This window comes from Aotus nancymaae, unplaced genomic scaffold (genome assembly GCF_030222135.1).
Source record: "Aotus nancymaae isolate 86718 unplaced genomic scaffold, 86718_ANA_hifiasm-v0.15.2.pri h1tg000041l, whole genome shotgun sequence".
NCBI lineage: Eukaryota > Metazoa > Chordata > Mammalia > Primates > Aotidae > Aotus > Aotus nancymaae.
The window spans coordinates 23,536,456-23,554,035 of NW_026988455.1; the positions used below are offsets into that span (position 1 = coordinate 23,536,456).

The 17,580-nt window shown below is 51.6% G+C and overlaps 1 protein-coding gene across 10 annotated transcripts in view; it reads left to right on the top strand.

Annotated features, from left to right (window-relative positions):
• SEMA4D (semaphorin 4D) overlaps window positions 1–17,580 on the top strand; it is a 128,722-nt gene that overhangs the window by 53,404 nt on the left and 57,738 nt on the right. Inside the window, exon 1 of one of the 10 annotated variants that reach the window (XM_012463233.3) lies at window positions 3,461–3,561. The exons of the other annotated variants lie outside the window; for them this stretch is intronic. The gene's annotated coding sequence lies outside the window, so the exon portion shown is untranslated. Of the gene's footprint in view, window positions 1–3,460; window positions 3,562–17,580 lie in introns of those variants that run through there. 10 annotated transcript variants of the gene reach the window in all.

Here is a 17,580-nt window from a genome sequence, read left to right on the forward strand (position 1 = left end):
AGGATGATGGGAACAGGCGATGCATGGGTGTGGGTGGGAGGTGGATCAGGCAGCACTGTGAGGATAAAGGATTGAGATTTTAAGCAAAAGGCCGCAGAGAGCTGTTGAAGGCTTTTCGGCAGAGGCATGTCAAGACCAGATTTGAAGTTTTGAGACACTCATGCAGCTACACCGTGGGGGTGGGTGAAAGTGTGGGTGGGAGAAGCCACGGGAGCTGGGGAGGAATGGGAGGGAGGGTGGTGTGGTCACTGCTTCCTGGTAGGGGTGGGGAGGGAGCTTTGACTGGGTCTTTGGGGCAGAGGAGCCAGCACCACTCCAGGGCTCATCCCAGGTGGTGTGGATGGAGGTGCTGCAGCCCAGATGGCTCCCGGGGTGAGGGTCAGTCTCAAGGGGAGGACACCAGGCCACTTATCATGTCTCCATTCCCTGTGGACTGCCCTTGGTGGGTTTAAGAGCAGGCAGGTCTCCCTGTGTGTCCCAGACACGGCTCCTGACCCAGCAGGTGCGTCCACTTTTCAGTTGTGGTGAAGGTGACTGAGGGGCAGTGCACCAATGTAGAATGACTGTATGGCGTGTTTGTGGGCTAAAGTGAGTTAATGCTTAAATTGACACTAAGATGTGTTGAGCTTGATAGTGGGTCGGCCGGTTCCCATTCAGCCAAAACTTGTGCAGTTGGGGGCATCGCTGACTTTCTCTTTGTAAAGAGAAAATATAGGACCTGCAAATAGGCTTTTAAAAATAGACACTTGCTCTTGCTTTTTTTGCAAATCAGATTGACCTTTCAGTGCACTCTGGGGTCCAGCCAGCTGTGATGATCTTTGGACCAGTGAGCCGCTGACCGAGCTAATAACACCTTTTAGATGGAAATGGAATAGATGTTGTACCACGTCGTTTGTGTGGGTGGCAAATGCAGGTGTTTGAAACCATTAGCTTCTTTGCATAATTAAAAACCTTAATTTTTTGTGAAATCTTGAATCACAGAAGAAATGGTTCTTTCCAATGTGAATGTTTCTCTTAATATTACCATTACTTTAAGAAAATTGCCTTCAGGTCTCATCCTCTTAGGCAGTTTACAGGCCAGAGTGGTCTCCACTCTCAGCCACTAGATCTTAGAGGATTCAAAGAAACCCTACTCTTTAAACCAGGCAACTCATATATTCTGAATCTATAAACACGTCTTAAAATTGTGAAGCCTTTTGTAGAGGTTATAGAAGTTCTTAAAATACATACATCGTATTCAATTCTAGTCAAAGAAAATAAAGAATACTTCGATTTATTGCTTTGGATATCTTTAACACTAGAAATGTTCTTTGTCTCAGGAATGACAGAATAAAGTGCTTCATAATGTGGGTTTGACTGGTGTAGCTTCCAGCCCGTGATGCGCCGGGTTAATATTTTATCTAATTGCATGATTCCAGCTCTGTCATGAGCAGGAGTTCCAGTGGCCAGGCTCCCGCGGTGAATGTCAGGTGCTCTGCTCACCTTGTTCCATTCTGTGATGCAGCCATCACAAGCCGCCGCAGGAGGTGCTCCGCCCTGAAAGCTCTCTCCAGGCCAGCCTGAGCCTGGCAGCCATGGAGCACAAGGCCCGCGACAGCTGAGGCCCCCAGCCCTTCACTCCTCGCCCTTCCTGGGTCTCCAGTTTCTCATCTCCAAACTTAAAGCTTGGGTTCATGGTCACAAGAGGCTCCCAGGAGAGAAGGAAGGTGCTTGGCTTGACTATTCTCTACGGTGTGACTGTTCTCTACAGCTTGCCTTTGTTGCTTCCCTCTTCCCTCTTCCACACTCAGCCCCCAGGGAGCCTGCTCCCTCCACAGCAGCTGCCCACCCTTCTAGGTAAAGTGTCCCCTGCTTTCTCTCTGCATCTTGCTGAGATGGCCCTGCCCCTCTGTCCCTACCCCTGTGGGTTATTAGAAACCTTCCAGCGAGAAGAGCACGGAGCCTGGTGCCAAATGGCACTATGGGTGTTAGCAGGTTGGATGGCTCATCCTTGGGGCTGAGTTGCTCAGTTTAAGGAATTTTAGACTTGGCATCTAGGTCCAAGCATGTCCCTGTTCTGGCTATGTCCCGAGCTGCGGGTCAGGGCAGAGCACCACACCTTTTATACTGTATCCCTGTCTTGTTCATCTCCGAGGCTCAGAGACCTAATTTGTGTGGCTGTCACCTGTGCCTGCTCAAGTCACGTTGCTACCTTCCTTCAGCACCTGGACACATCAGCCAGACCTCCCTCCCTGGGACCCTGAGGCAGCACCGGGAACCTGTGCCCCTTGCTGGTGGCACACATGGGTGGGTGCCCGTGGTCACTGATCCCAGCCATGTCCCAGGTCTGTGCCTTCCTCTCCCAGGGTGCACTGCAGCAGTGGGAGTCTTGTCGCTGCTGCCTGCTAGAATTGGGGCTGGGTGGGGGTGGGTGCAGGGGCTGCGATCTGGAGGCTGTGTCTGCAGTGTCAGAGACTCAGGGCGAGCCTCACACCTGCTCTGCTGCTTGTTCTGTGGTTGTTTGCTTATTCAAGACCAAGTGTGAGCAACCAAGGTTGGGCAATACTCACTGCATCTCGCTTTCTTACAGGCTTGAGGGCAGATGCCTGCTGTTGTGGGAGGAAAACCTGGTCTACAGAAAAATAAAAACCGCCAGAGCTGCACGAGCCACTCCTCAGTGCACTGTGCAATGCCCACTAGTATCAGGCCACTCATGCGGGTGGGCATCCTGGCCGACAGAGCGGCCAGGGCCCCGCAGTCCCTAACAGAAGAGGCCATGTGCTTCCCGTTTAGGGTCATTTGGCCAGCTGGGAGCAGGCCATCTCACTGCAGCGCTGTTCAGCAGCTCTATGCATGTTCACCTTCCAAGTTTGCCCTCATTGCTACCTCTTGACTGAGCTGCCTTCGTGATTCCTGTGTCCAAGGCTGGACATGAGAGCTCAGAGGGTCCGAGTGATTCGCCCAGGGCTACATCTGCTTCTTTGGGACTTCCCCTCTAGCCCCATTCTCCCGTGGCCCTCGGCAGCTCACCCATCCTGCCATGGAGCCCCAGACGACTGCAGTAGTAGCCCGGCCTGCAGGGTCCTCAGGCACAGAGGAGCTTGCCCTTGGCAGGCCCCCAGCCACTGCATAGGTCGACAATAGTGTGCACGTCTCGGCCCCCCACGGCCTCATCTAAGGCAGCCTTTCTCCTCCTTCTTCAGCCCTGGGGCTGGGCCCTGCCCCACAAGCCCTTGAATTAGCCCACACAGGAAAACAATTGGGCCCACATTGCTGAACAGCCCCGCTGTTTAAAAGGAAGAGAATGGGACAGGCTTGTTCCACAACCTGCAGACAAGGCTTACCACAGGACCTTGTCCCTGCGCTGAAGGACGCCTTGTTGTGGCTGGAGCAGTCCTGGCCTGAGACCCGACTAATAACAGAGCCCTTGAAACGCCTGCGGTCAGGACAGATGTCCCAGGCAGGCAGAGGCCCTGTGTGAGGATGGGACGGCCGGGACAGATAGTATCCTGAGTGCCCATCCTGCCTGGCGGCTGGGGACACGCCGACCAGCGTGGGGTCAGGAGCATGGCCCCAGGAAAGGTGAGGCCAGCCGGGCAGGGTCAGGGGCTTAGGTTTTCTTTATCATTTGGTAAATGGTCTTGTGTTCCCATTTCTCATCACTCACTGGGGTCGAGTGAGAATGAGCTGAGTGAGTGGCCTTCCTTTTAATGTGAGGGGACCGAATGATCAACTGCCGTTCCAGACAACCAGAGGAAAAACACACTTGAGTGGACCTGACAGGCTTCACAGAGCTTTGCAATTCTGTGCTTTGAAGGCAGCAGAGTGCAGGATGTTGTCTGAGAAGTCTGTCTGTCTGTAGCTGGCCAGCGAGCATCCGAGAAGCCAAGGCTGAGGCTGTGATTCTGGGGAGCTGGGTCGGGGTGGGGGTGCTTCCTTGGCCTGGGGCTATCCCTGCTTTCTTCTCAGGGGCAACCAATTCCGTGTGCTTTGGGAAGCAGCACAGCAGATATGGACACTGGGCATCTGGCAGTGTTCATGCCCTTCCTTTATTTAAATTTCATTTGTCTCTAAGTTTCTGTGTTTTGCACAGCCTCTGTAAGGAAAGGCCAGGCCTGCAGTCTGCGGGCGTGGCCCTGTCTGGGGTATACCCCAACCAGGTTTTTCGGGAGCTGGCAGCGGGCGGGTCAGGGCCAGGTGGGGCGTGGGTGGAGCCTGCGGGACTTGCTCTGCATAAAGCCATGGGTGTGGCTGCTGTTAGGATCTTTGCTGACACAGAGGCCTGGGTGGCCTTGTTGTCACTGGGTTTTGTAAATCCAGGTACATGCTGGGCACTGTGTCTAGTATGGCTCAGGTGTGTGAAAGTCAGAGAGCCCTGGGAGTCTGACGTCTCTGTGGGCTGGGGAAGGGAGGAGGGCCCAGAAACAAACCAGAAACTCCGCAGCTCCTGCTTAGGAGCCTCAAGGAAAGAAACAGGGCAAAGCAGCCAGAAGGCTGGGAACTGGAGTGCCAGTCCTTGGACTAGAATTTACATAGGAATGGGGGCTGTGAATGGAGATGTTTGTAATCCTTCCAGAATTGGGGTAAAATTTGCATTTCAATGACTCATCAAGTCAAGATTCCCATGGAATGTACTGGTTTCCTGGGTATTTTCCAGGTCCTGTTAATGGTCATTTGCATGTTTACTCAACCAGCATTTTTAAAATTAATGTTGCCTGTGACTGTCTTTATCCTGACTCTGTTAGTGGGGATTTCTGTTGTCCACATGCCCTGGGGGATGTGCAGCCCCGTGCGCTCCCCGCGTTGGCCTGGCCCTTCCCCCATGCAAGGGGCCCAGGTGGATTCTGAGCTCTGAGACTGGCATCGCAGCCCTCAGATGGGTTTGGTTGGGACTTCTCAGTATTAAAAATATATGTATTATAATTACCTCGCAGCATTGGAAGGCATCATCTAAAAATTGAGGGTTTTTTCTTTCAGGAGAAAAAAATCAAGCCCATACTAGGCCACGTTGCAGAAGGCTGGGAGGTGCAGTGCCCCTTCAGACAGGGCCTGGCCCAGCTGCCCTGCCTCCCCTTCACATTCCCTGATGGGACCTGGGAAGCTTCATTCAAAGGTTCATGGCTGCACATGCCAGGGATCTGCAGGAAATGAATAACGCCCCGAGGTACCCACCTCCTCATCCCTGGAACCTGTGAACGTTTCCGTTTGTGGTAAAGGGATTTTGCAGATAGGATTAAGTTAAGGACCTTGAGATAGGGAGATTCACCTGGATTTTCCAGGGTGGGCCCTAAGTGTAATCACCGAGTTTCTTATGGGAGAGAGGCAGGAGGGCAGAGAAGAGAGGAGCTACACTGCTGTCGGAGGGAAGAAAAACTCACTCTCCTCTCTTAGTTCTGTTTCTAGGACCTGTGAATTAAACTGACAAAAGACATTCACAGGAGAAAAGACAGCCTAAAACATTTTTACATTCATGAAGCTTCATGAAAGAAAATGAAAACCCAAAGAAGCAGTCAGATTGGGAGCCTGCATACTATTTTGACAAAGGTCTCAGTGGAGATTGAGAAGGCGCCCAGTGCCATTGTGCTGATGTCTTCCCTTCTTGAGGTTTCTAGGAGCCTGGCAGGCTCCTAGGCTGTGACCCCTCCCTCTGCTCCATCCATGCATGCTGGGTGGGGGTGGTCATGCATCGTGGAGCCGGGTGGCACTGGGTGACCGGGTAGACGGGTTAGACCTTGTTGCACATTACTGCTGCTCCGGGGCCAAGGTCTGGCAGGTCTTAAAACATGAACAGCTGGAGACAATGTGGTGTGCATGATCCACGTCACTTGGCACTCCTGGTATGCCCCATGTGTCACAGCATCTCTCCCCAGAGTGAGGCAGTCCACGAATGCCAAGTGCTATGTGTGAGTCATGCACAGATTCCTGCTCACATCTGCATGGAGGCTTCTGCAGCTCTTCATAGTGTCCATGCCACCCAGCCCAGAGGGGAGTAGTGGCGCTGGCTGGAGCTGCCCAGTGTGACCCACATGTAGTGCAGAGCTGCTGGGGTATGCTAGTACCAGCATCCAGAGCCTTTGAAAGATACTGTCTCAGCCCTGGGACAATCTGCACCTCGGGCGGTGCTCTTGTGTGTAGTGTGACAGCAGAGGGCTTTGTGTCACCCTGTTGCCCCTGGACCCTGTGACCCTCTGGGCTTCTGCCCTGGGTGATATCCACCCTGTACTTGGACAGACTCTGATTGCTTCTTTCAGAAGCCTGTACTCAGCCATGTGCAGGGGCAGAGATCCCTCGCAGAGGGCGTTAAGTGAAATGCCAAGAGGTGGCTGCATCTGACCTGCTGTGCCTGTGCACAGTCCCCATCAGGACAGATACCATGGGCTCTGAAGGCCGTAGCATGTGGCACCAGCTGTGTTCACAGTCTGCAGTGGCTGCTGGTTGGACAGAGGTCATGGGAACCCCTCTCTGCTGATTGGAGACCCCTCCCCACTATCAAGGACTCTGTCAGTGGTGAGCATGCTGCAGTGGCCCACTGGCTGCTTGGCCCCCTGGGAGTGGGCAGGTCTTCTGGCAGCTCCACATTCTATCTGTCTGCTGCTGGCTGCTGTCTCTGCAGTTTGCACTCATATGGGACTCGTGGCAGCCTCAGGGGGTCACTGCTACATCCATACCCCTAGAGCAGGGGCTAGCACACATGTGTGTCTAGCCTGCTGTAGACAGTGAGGTGAGAAGTTCTTGTGAAAAGCTGGCTTTCGCCCTGTACCCAGGATGCACCAGCAGCACCCTAGAGCCAGCTCTGCCTCGTTCCCAACCATGGTGCACACCCAACAACGCTGCTGTGTTCGCACCATGGTAACAGAGGTCCCCTTCAGGTTGTCCCATAAAGGTGGGGTCACTATCAGGACACGACTGGATGCAGAAGAGATTTCTGGCCCTTGTGGATAGTGCTGTCATGAACACAGGTGTACGCATGTCTCTTTGAGACATCTTTGTATACATACCCAGTGTGGAATTACAGGATCACATGGTTATTCTAATGTTTTAAGGGACTGTCATGATTCCCACAGTGGCTGCACTATGTTGCACTCCCACAGCAACGTGCAAGAGTTCCAGTTTTTCCATATCCTCACCAATACTTGCGTTCTGGGTTTTTTTTGGTAATAACCACTGTGATTGGTTTGGGGAGGTTGGGGGTTGTTTTTGCTTTTTAACCTTATTTTCACACAGGTATTAAGTATCATCTGCTGCAGACCAAATCCATTTTTACCATCAAGGATGTGCAAATCCCCAGAGGGTGTGCCCCGCTGCACTGGTGACTAGAGGTAGAGGCAGGGCACTCAGAGCAGAAGGAGCCATGCAGCCAGTGGTCTTATTGCTGTCCTCACACTTGCCTCAGGCAGTTTCAGGACCTTACTATGGCTGCCCTGATTATCCTGAACTGTCAGATCTCAGCTCCCTCCTCCCCAGGGTCCTGTCTGCAGATCTCCAGGCTTAGTCAGTGTTACAGTTCCACTATCTGGTAAAAATGACCCAATCCATTATGTGGTAGTAAATTTAAATAATACTGCTTGTTAAAACATGCGCTCTGAATGAAGAGAACCCCCAAACAGGCTTTGTGTGAGCAACATGGCTGTTTGTTCACCTGGGTGCGGGCCGGTTGAGTCTGAAAGAGAGTCAGCGGAGGGCAGAGGAATAGGAGTTGGTTTTATAGGTTTGGGGGAAGCAGTAGAAAGTTGCAGAAGTTACAGTTTAGGACGGTTTTTTGCAAGCTGGGAGGGGGTCATAGGGTTGACCAAGGTCGGTTACAAAGTCCAATGGCCTTGTCAATTGAGACCGGAATAAGAAACGATAGAAGAATGTCTCAAGTTAGTTAGGCACCGCAGGGGTTGATCATTTCTTCCAGGAACTCATCTGGGGTGTATGCACAGGTCACAGAGATAACCGTGCCACTCGTGGTGTGGTCAGTCGGCCTAAAAGATCTTACACTACTTACATAAGTAGTTAACATTTATTGTGCTGAGCAGTGTTATAAATAATCCAAGTACCTTTTGCAGCCGACTCTGTCTTGCAGATGGAAGTCGAGGGGCAGAGGGCTAAGTGGCCGGCCCAGGGCTGCACAGCTGGTAAGGGTGAGCCCAGAGGGTGCACCTGTGCCACCAGGCTCCTGTGCTGTGTAAACACGCTTCTCCTGGGGGAACAGATAGACAGGTCAGGGCTTGTCATAGCAGAGCAGCACAGAAGGGAAGGTGCACTGAGGTATGGACACAGAGATGAAGACAGCATAGATGAACCAGAGCTCATATTAGGGTATTGACTGTGTGGATCCCAGTCCAGCCAAGGGGGAGGGGCCGGGAACATGTCCTTGAGGATGGTGGGAATGTGCTCTGGGGGCTTCAGGGCCACCTTCTTTTTTGCTGGGGTGAAACCATCGAAAGAGAGAATCTTGCTGAGTACGGTGGTTCACACCTGTTATCACAGTGCTTTGGGAGGCCAAGGTAGGAGGATCACTTAAGCCTAGGAATTTGAGGCCAGCCTGGGCAACATAGCAAGACCCCATCTCTACAAAAAATAAAAAATTAGCTGGGCATGATGGCTCACACCTGTAGTCCTGGCTACTCAGGAGGCTGTGGTGGGAGGATCACTTGAGCCCAGGAGTTCGAGGCTGCAGTGAGCTATGATTACACCATTGCATTTCTGCCTGTGTGACAGAGTGAGACCCTGTCTCAAAAAAATAAATAAATAAATAAATAAGAATCTGGGGAAACTGCTGTTGTTTCGAAAAAACATAGTTGTTTGTGAGAACAATACTGAAAAATGCCTCCAGTAAAAAAATTTCAGATATTTCAGATACAGGAAAATTCAAAGAAGATATTTAAAATGCCCCCTAAAATTCCACCTCCCAGAATTAGTTCTGGCATTTTGGTGTCCCTCCTCCTGGAGGTCGCTCTGCCTGCATTCGTGGGTGGTGTTCTAGCCAGCCCTGGGTGTGCCCCTGCTGGCTGGCTCATCCGCAGGAACAGGAGCAGGAGCCGCCAGGGTTAGCAGTCAGCCTGGGAGTGAGCCTGGAACGTGCCGGCCAGGCCATTCCCTGGGTGTGGCCTTTCATGACTGGTTTTTTTTACATGAATAAGCTTGCACTTAAGTGCTGTTTTGTCTTCTCCACTTTGCATTTAATAGAATGTTTATCTGTACTTGTCAGTAAACATCGTCAGGCATGGATTGTACTGCCTGTGTAGCATGTGATAATACTATTATTAATTTAACCTGTTGCTGATGGGTGGATATTTGTTTTTATTCCCCTACTAGCCCCAGATGGAGTCTTGCTCTGTCGCCCAGGCTGGATTGCAGTGGTGCAACCTTCGCTCACTGCAAACTCTGCCTCCCAGGTTCAAGCGATTCTCCTGTCTCAGCATCCCTGTAGCTGAGATTACCGGCACCCTGTCGCTGAGATTACAGGCGCCCGCCACCACCCCCAGCTAATTTTTGTATTTTTAGTAGAGACGAAGTTTCTCTACTAAACCCCAATCTTGACCTCTTGACCTCAGGTCATCTGCACGCCTCGGTCTTCCGAAGTGCTGGGATTACAGCTGTGAGCCACCACGCCTGGCCTACCTGATGGAGCATATTTGGATGACAGATTTTTACTGTTAGGGCACCATGGAGATAAACATCCCTGGGCAGGGCATCCCTCTGAGCTTGTGGGGTTGCTGAGGCCCCGGAAATATGCCTGCTAGACTGCAGACATCAGAGGCCGGTTTCCCCCTCCCCAGTGACTGTGGCTGGTCCTATTCCCTGCCTGGGAAGATGTGGGCTGTTCATCCTTCCAGCCTGGCTGCTGCCCCCATGCAGGCTCCTGTCCTGGGTGGGTTTTGCAGCTGGACAGGAGCCACCCCTAAGGAGGCAGTCACAGTCAATTGTCTCCCACTGAAGCTTAAAGGGCATCTAACTCACCCAGTAAGCAGGGTCCGGGCCCTTTGACATGGTGTGTGTGTGATGGGGGTTGCTGTCTGGAGGGTTTACTCTTCAGCTGCTGTGGAGCAGGGGCGGATGCTTTGAGTTTCTGGCCTGCAAGTGGGAGAGTATTCCTGAAAACCCTCCTAGTTTTGAAAAAAAATTTTTTTTTTGAGACAGAGTTTTGCTCTTGTTGCTCAGGCTTGAGTGCAATGGCACTATCTTGGCTCACACAGCCTCTGCCTCCCAGGTTCAAGTGATTCTCTGCCCTCAGCCTCCAGAGTAGCTGGCATTACAGGCATGCACCACCATGCCTGGCTAATTTTGTATTTTTAGTAGAGACAGGGTTTCTCCATGTTGGTCAGGCTGGTCTCAAACTCCCGACCTCAGGTGATCCAGCCACCTCGGCCTTCCAAAGTGCTGGGATTACAGGTGTGAACCACTGTGCCCAACCCTAGTTCTGAAGTTTTGTGGTGTATGTTCGGACTGTCTGGTAATTCCCTTTCCTGTGTGAAATATTTCCAGAACTTTCTGTCATCTGCAGATGCTTTGGGCATGACTTGCCATCCCACCCTGAGGCCTGTCCTCCTCAGCCAGGATTGTGACTGCTCCTACCCACAGAGCTGCCCATCAGGGTTAAGCAGCCATTTGGGAGGCTTTCATACAGGTTTACAGAGTTTTTAATGAGATTTTCTTGTTATTTGCATTTTCAGAGTGCTACTGTTTGACACAGCTTGACCCCAAACAGAAACCCACAGCTGCATTCTTCTGAGCATGTAACTGGCCACTCCTCATCCACCATGTGGACTTCAGTTTGTGAACTGCTTAATTTCTTTGTTGTGCTTCTTTTTAAAGCTAGCAAAAAATTATTGCACCATGCGCTCTGGAATGGCCTGTTAGTAGCATGCACTTCTCTGGAACAGCATGCTTCCTGGGCTTCCGGAGGCTGGATACGTCCCTTGGCCACTGTGACCCGGCTGGGGCCCACGAACTTGCTCTTCATGAAGTGCCCACCAGGCTCCTAGCTTGAGGTGAATTTGAGATTCTGTTAAGAACCGGATTTGAACGAGCGCAGCTCAGCCCAGGTGTGCTCAGGAACTGGCTGGGAGCTGCCCTGCACTGTGTGACCTTGAGCAGATTCCATGCCTGTGCCTCACTCTCTTCCTGCCTGTGATGAAGGGGCTGGTTTCTTGTGCTTCTTTGTTCCTGTGACTGGATATCTGTAGCCCAGAGATTCATGCAGGCTGTGACGGAGGATGTGTGCCTCCCCTCTGCTGCCCGCCTGGCACCCTCTCCAGTGGCTGGGGCATGGCACTGGGCTCTCGTCCCTCCAGTTCAGGTTCCCCTGCAGGGACTATGTTTGGGCAGTGCTGGGCAGCATTGAATATGAGGCCCAGAAAGAAGCTGCATGGGCCTTGGCAGGGGCCGACTGAAGCTGCTGGCCAGTGGTGGTCCTGAACTTGTGACCACTGAGAGGGTTGGGAAGAGCCTGCCCAGGAAATTGTTCAGTGTGGGGGCTGTATCCCTCTATAACAGGTCAGCTGTGGTCAGATGGACAGCAGCATGCCCTCAGTGACGCATGCCAGTGAGAAGGGCCTGGGTGTTGGAGCCAACGTCTTAGGTCAGCCCTAAGCCATCCATGCTTACAGAGCAGAGCCCACCCCTCAGAGCCAGGCGGTCCTTCCACAGGTGGTCACTCTAGTGGTGAGTGCATCCCTGGGGGAAACACGCCTCCTTCCTGGGCTCTATAAGAGACAGAGCAATGGCCAGGTAGCCCCTCCACTGGAGCTCTCAGACCTGAAGATGACTGTGTGTGGGACAATGAGTGACGATGACTCACTAGCTCCCCTCCCCATGTGTGACCCAACACGTTGCACACATTCTGAATCATTGGAAGGTGAAACACTGCTCGGAAAATGAGAACCCCCACATGCGGTGGAACTGGCTTCCTGTTGGAAGGAGGGACACCAGCATGGGGCTCTGCGGGGCCAGAGACTCTTAGGCTTGGGCGCTTTGAAGTCTGCCCGGCTAAATTCCACTTGCAGATGCTACTGAGCTTGGAGTGGAGAGGGGCTTCCAGGTTAATAGGACCAGGTTCCTGTTAGCAGTGCACTTGAGGTCTGTTCCTATTCAGAGGCTGCAGAGTGAATCCTGAAATTGGAGGTTCACTTGATTACCTCAGTGGGGAATTCCTACCTGGGCTCCATTCACACTGAGAGGACAGCAGAGGTCACTCACCAGGCCCCAGATGTCTCGGAGGCAGGGGCTGTGGTTTTTCTGATACAGGCATCACACTGGGGTCACACTGCCTCCTTAGTCCATATGCATTTGACCCTCTTCCAGCATCAACAGCAATTTGGGGTTGGATGGACTGACTGTGTCATTTTAGGCTGCCCCCCTCTTCTGACTCCCCAGGAAGGGAATTGAGGAGCTGCCTCACTTGGGCTGGAAGCATCTGAAAGAGAGGAGAAGAAATATCAGTTCCCTTGCACTGCAAGGGAGGACGGATTTAGTGAGTTGAACTTGGGGATTGATTATAAGTCATTAGAGAAGAGTGAGTCAACCTCTGACCCAATACTGGGCTCATGACATTCAGCTAGAGGGTCATTTGGTGATTTGGAAATAGATATTGATTGAAATTCTGGCCATCCACATGGGCAGTAATTGTCTTAGTGGCAAAGAAGGAACTCACTGGGGACAGGCTTAGGCCTTTGCAGGGGGCAGGTGTGGCCTGCAGTGTTTGCTTCTTACCGTCATAGCCTGGTGTTGTGGTTGTCACATTGTCTATTTTTTAGCACTTTCGTGACACTGGTCACCTGCCCATAGTGACCACTTGGTCCACTGTTGATGGGAAGTGAGTTGGCTTGGTTTGAATATGGTTAAGAAGTAGTAGAGTCTCAAAATAATGAGCTTAGTTGAAGTTGCTTCCTCTGATACTGAGGTCGAAGGGGAGGTTCCTGTGGGCTCAGGGGCTGTGGGGGCTGGTGGGCTGGTGGATTAGGTTGAGGCTGTGTGCACCTGGCATCTGCACATGATGGTAAGACAGAGTTTAAGGTCAGTACCTTAAACTCTGACCTTGAGATGGGAACAGACAGCCCCAGATGATGAAATGGTGGTGTTTCCCGCCAGGAGTGAGGCAAAGCTGGGGCCTTTGCAGAGCTCTGGCTGGAGCTTGGGGTTCTCTGGTGGGTTTGCCACGCTGGAGCTAAGGCTGGCAAAAGCCATGTCCTGGGGAGGAGGCCTGGATAGTGAGGGAGAGCCTCCTGGTGACTCGGGACCCCGCCGACTCTATTTTGGTTATGAGCTGTGGTCTTGCTGGCCTAACTTTGTAATTGCAGTATATATATTTAAGGAATCACTATAGATGAAAGCAAGGACAGTGGCATTTGGTGGTTTTGGGACTTTAAAAAAAGAAATTCCCACTTGGACTGGGGCCTGTCCTGAGGCTTCTGGGCCTGCACCGTGGCAGAGCGGGGAGGCCTCTGTCGCCTTTGCAGCTGGGCTGAGTCTGGGGGCAGCAGAGGAGGAGGATCCTGGCCTGGAGGAGGTCCAGTCCCCTGGAGAAACTGCATGTGCTTTCCCTGTGGACACTTGGTGGGGACCAGGATGCCTCTGGGTGCCGGGCACCTCCCCAGGCCACCCATAGTCCTGAACCAGCTCAGGGTTCCAGATAGTTCCAGCAGATTCTGCAATGTCTTCACCGCTGGCAGATGGCAAGGAGAAGGAGCCATTGTTTCTGAAGGACCTGTTTCTGCCCTGGTGTCCCTGGAGGAGGAAGCTGCTGGCTCAGGGCAGGTGGATCCTCAGCACAGCTGGAGAGCACTGCGCCAATCATGGTCCTGGGGTCACTGCAAGACCCAGAAGGGAAGGCGTCTCAGCTCTTTCAGTGGTTCTAGATGATTGTTGCATTTTTCTGAGCCTGTTTTTTCTCCTCCCAGCAGTGCCATAAAACCTGTCTCCAGTGGGGGCATGCTGGGGGAGTGGGGTGAATGAACAGCTGGTGGGGACACAGGGTTGCGCTTTTGGGATTCCTGCCCCCGATGTTGAGGCAACAGGCTTGTAGGTTGTCCTTGCCCAGGCCTCTCGAACACTGGGATTCAGTCAGGTCTCAGCTATGACAGTTAGTGAGGAGCCTGCCAGGGAGCTGTGGACATGGGAGGCATGGGTCGCCCCTTCCCCGCTGTTAGGGCCATGTGCTGCTTCAAGGTGACTCACAGCCTGACCCTTGCAGAATCCCGTAGAACAGTCACCTTCTCACCTTTGCCTTGTGGCAGATGTTTGTTATTCTTCCTGCTTATATTTTCCGTGAGTGAAGACCAGCTGAGGGGAGGCATCTGTTCCTAGGGGCAGGCCTGAGGTTGCCCTGGCCTTCGAGTTGAGCCACAGTGGACAGCCAGGATTTCAGTGGGTGGCTGTTGGGGATGGACTGGGGACATACCTGGCAGAGGCGGCACGGCTTGGGTGACACTGGGAAAGGCAGGAAATCTGGCAGGTGCAGGCTGGATCTCAGTCCTGGCTGCTGGTCACATGGGCTGCTCTGAAACCGGACAGACCCTGGCCTTACTTGGGAGCTGCTAAATCGGAATATCTAGGGGGCTAGGACTAGATAGGTGGTGTATTCTCGACGTTCCACAGAAAGTGGAAAAGGCACACATATCAAGTTGTAGGGCTTCCTTTTGGGACACTAGATTGGGGCTGGGACCTGGCTCTACAAGCCCTGGAGAGAAACAGGGGGCTTTGGAGCAAAAGAATAGTACGATGCGAGCTGCCTTGTAAGAAATAAGCATGATGGCTGTGTGTAGGGGGAACGGGGGCCTGGGGCACAAGGGCTTTAAGAAGATGGGGCTCTTAGACTGTGGTCATTCCCTTACAGGTAGCAGGAGCCAGGTGGAGGCCTTACAGGAGGGATGGTGGTATGAACCATGAGCGTGAGGGAAGCAGGGGACATTGGGCAGAGGTGGGGGGAGGACAGGAAGAGGATGCCCGGGGGCCCAAAGCCAGGCAGCACCCAGTGAGGAAGGTGATTAGAAGGGTTTGAGAAGGGTCCTAGTCAGAGAAAGAAAATGCTCAGGAATTAAGGGGGCAGGGTTCTGAAAAAAGGGGCTTGAAGGAATTTGGAGTCAGGGGATGGAAGCATCTTGGATTTAAATCATTCCAGACTCATTGAGCTGAGGTTAGCAGTAAAAGCTGATGTGGTGGTCATGGGCTTTAGAAAGAAACTTTCGATTTAGGCATAAATCACAGAGTTAAACCATCGTGGTTTGGGCCACCATTATGGGGATAGTGCTCATTTTGTTGCTTGTTTGTAATATTGCGTTTAACATCCTTGCCTTTCAAGTCCTTATTTGTTCAGTTTCATCTCTGGTGGTAGGGCTGTGTCCTGTCCTCTCCCAGGGAAGTAGCTGAGGGGAGGAGGAGGTGCTGAGGGAGTAGTGGAGGGAGGAGAGATGCTGGGGAGTAGCTGGGGAAGGGAAGTACTGAGGGAGTAGCTGAGAAAGGGGAGGTGCTGAGGGAGTAGCTGAGGGAGGGGAGGTGCTGAGGGAGTAGCTGAAGGAGGGGAGGTGCTGAGGGAGTAGAGGAAGGAAAGGAGGTGCTGAGAGAGGGGAGGTGCTGAGGGAGTATCTAAGGGAGTAGAGGTGCTGAGGAAGTAGTGGAGGTGCTGAGGGAGTAGTGGAGGAAAGGGAGGTGGGGAGAGAGTAGTGGAGGAAAGGGAGGTGCTGAGGGAGTAGCTGAGGGAGGGGAGGTGCTAAGGGAGTAGCTGAGGGAGGGGAGGTGCTGAGGGAGTAGCTGAGGGAGAGGAGGTGCTGAGGCAGTAGCTGAGGAATAGGAAGGGGCAGAGGCCTATTCTAGGTCACAGAGCTGGGATGTGGCAACGTGGGAATCTAAACCAGGCAGGTTGGCCTCGTAGATGGCACTGCAGCCACCACAATATACTTCCTCCGCAGTTGGGGGAGAAATTAATAAGCAATTAAGGTTTCTAATAGGCTTGAAAGAAGCATAAAAAAATGTTTGAGCTAGGTGACTTGTGTTTTATAGCAAAGATTGTATTACTTTGCAAAAATGACTTCAGCTCAACTAACTGGAAATTTTAGGAGAGACTCAAATGAAAATAAATCATGCAAATTATGCGTGATTCTTTCCCTTCCCAGTACAAAGGAAGCAAACTTGTCAGTGTGATCAGTAGAAGCCCTGAGCCTCTGTTCAAGGAAGGCAAGAGAATAACACATTGCTGGCAGTCTCTAAAAAGGTTATACAGGTTATAACGACTATTAAAGTAAGAGCCCAGCACTTGTGTCTTCTGTGCTAACGTTACTAAGAGGTTTCATCAAGATGGAAATTTTCATCAACAGCAGACAGACATGATAGAACCACAGGATCTCCCCCAAGACCATCTCCCAATACCCTCTGTGTGGTGCCCAGACTTCTGTAACATCACCGTGAATGTTCCAGACAGAAAAGGTTCTTGTCCAGGTAATGCTGGAGGTTAAAGAAAAATGAATTGTAAGTGGAATTACAATTGGAAAGGATCTGAATGTCCCACATTATCATACTTAATTATGTAATATTGAACAGCCGTGACAGGCTGCCGAGGGCACTGTATAAGAAACAGCGTGGGGGTGCGCACATGTGGTGGGGCAGAAACACACAGGACCAGGATGTGATGCGCATGAGCTCTCCCCCTCCAGCAGCCCGTGGGCTCCAGCCTCTTTCTTGGACTTCAGGTCCCACCTTCTGTGTTACAGAGCCAGCAGGCCCCCGCAACACCTGCCCTCCTGTGCGGTTGCTGTGGCCTGCCCTCCCCAAGCCAAAGACCAGGGGCTGGGAGTCAACAGTCTTCAGCTGACTCACACCTTCACCCCATGCCCTCCAGAAGTGAGTGTTGAATAAATGAGTCAGAGTTTCTTAAAATGAGGAATTCCAACAAAATGCCAGTCAGACCAGAAACGTATGTCATGTCTGTCTGATGTTCTTGAAAATTTCCATTCTGGTGAAATCTTCCTCTTAAAGTTAGTACAGAAGACACCATGCTGGGGTCTTACTTTAATCAGCGTTACAACCTATATAACCTTTTTAGAGATAGTTAGGAATGTGTTTCTCTTGCCTTTCTTGAATTTTTCAAATTTTCTACAGTTACTGTATTTTACTTTTGATATCAGACTTAAAATATTTTAGTTAGAAAACCACGTGCTTAAGGAAAGAATTTGAATAGTTCTAAAGAATCCAAATCATGAAAAATAAAGCACACTCCTTTCTCAGATCAAATTCTCTTCATAGGCATCCCCTGCCAGCAGGTTCTTGATTAAATTGTGATCTCTTGAATCATCCTTCTGATGAACCTGTGTGCACACCCATTCACACACACACACATGGCCACACACCATGTGCCTGCACAGATGGAAACATATTACACACATTTTTGGGAACCCTAATTTTACCGATCAATGGATCTGGAGTGCCCTTTCGTACAATTGCAGCGTTATTCTTTTTAACAGTTGCATAATGTTCCATCCTCTGGAATGTACCATAATTTGTATACAAAAAGTTCTATGCTATATCTGTGTGTACCCATTTACACAGACACACACACACTGATGGACTTCTGGGTGTCTTTGGAGTTTACCTGTTGAATAACCTTGTACCAGTCATCTCGCA